Here is a 1536-nt window from a genome sequence, read left to right as displayed (position 1 = left end):
TATCTTTGTATGTCACAAACACTGAGTTATGTTGGCTGTATTTATTCATTATCATTAATTCAGTGCTTGACCTAGACTGTAGGTGCTTGTACACATTTGCTTATTGTCAACACAACTCACTTTGTAGTGAGACCCAGGAAATCAGGAAAGTTGTCTGTTTACTTTGTATTTGTTATATCCAGAATAGGAATATAAACTGGAAAATCATGGACATATCTCTGTATGAGTCATAGTACTTTGTTATTTACAGACATGGAGAGTGATGTGACCCTAAGCAAGTCATAGACACTACTGAGTAATGTTTTTTAAGGCCACTTCTAATATGGAAATTTGTTGTTCTTTTGCAGCTTTGAAAACAAATAAATATTCCCATTTAAAGAACTGCTCTAGCTCTGTGAGTAAATTCATCCTTTTAGGCTTCCCTTATACCTGGGGAATTCAGATCCTCCTCTTTTCCATCTTTTCTGGGATATACATCTTGACACTCATTGGAAACCGGTGCATAATCTGTGCTGTGAGGTGGGACCCTCAGCTTCAAACTCCAATGTACATCCTGCTGGCCAGTTTTTCCTTCCTGGAGATCTGGTTTATCACTTCCACTGTCCCTAATATGCTAGCCAACATTCTCTCTGAGACCAAGATCATCTCTTTCTCTGGCTGCTTCCTGCAGTTCTATTTCTTCTTCTCCCTGGGCACCACGGAGACCTTCTTTTTGTCTGTCATGGCCTTTGACAGGTACCTTGCTATCTGCAGGCCCCTACACTACCCCACTGTCATGACAATTCAACGCTGCATCAGAATGGGAACTTGCTGCTGTGCGTGTGGCTTCTTGTACTTCCCCTTGCCTATTTACCTAATCTCTCAGCTCCCATTTTGTTGTCTCAATAAGATTGATCAGTTCATATGTGACCCAGGACCCCTTATACAGCTGTTGTGTGTGGCAGCTCCTGCCATCGAGATCATCTGTGCCATTTACAACTCTGTCCTCATTTTCTCCACCTTAATCTTCATTACCAGCTCCTACACTCTAGTGATCAGGGCTGTGCTGAGGGTCCCCTCAGCAGAAGAATGGTGTAAGACTTTCTCTACCTGCAGCTCTCATCTGGCTGCGGTGTCGCTATTCTATGGCTCTCTTATGGTTGTGTATGTGATCCCAACAGCAGGCAGTGCAGCAGGGAAGCAAAAATATGTGACTGTTCTATTCTGTGTTAACTCCATTAGTCAACCCCTTGATCTATAGTCTCCGAAATAACGAGATGAAGAAGGCTCTGAGAAAATTATTTAGGACTGTAAGATTTAGTCAAACGCCAGGAAGAAATCTCTGAAAAACTTGTGTTCACATCAGAAACAATGTATGGGAAATAAATAATTATTGATATTCAATTGTATTAACTGAAATAGAAAATTATTTTTTGGTGGGAGGATGAACATAGTCAATGTAATAAAATATTTAAAATCTATGTTCATTTTTTATTATTAGAAAAAATACATTAAGAATTTTATAAAGTCAAAAATAATAAAAAAAATGACCAGTCA

The 1536-nt window shown here is 39.4% G+C and overlaps 1 pseudogene; it reads left to right on the top strand.

The window, feature by feature from the left end:
- The first annotated feature begins 544 nt into the window (after positions 1–544).
- LOC100625327 (olfactory receptor 11H6-like) lies at positions 545–1193 on the top strand (annotated as a pseudogene).
- Positions 1194–1536: the final 343 nt, after the last annotated feature.

The sequence above is a fragment of the Sus scrofa genome, chromosome 7 (genome assembly GCF_054392235.1).
Source record: "Sus scrofa isolate SSC_HxYL_T2T_F1_AM1 chromosome 7, Sscrofa_HxYL_maternal_Yorkshire_Landrace_v2.0, whole genome shotgun sequence".
Lineage (NCBI taxonomy): Eukaryota > Metazoa > Chordata > Mammalia > Artiodactyla > Suidae > Sus > Sus scrofa.
This window is presented reverse-complemented; position numbering and strand designations above follow the sequence as displayed.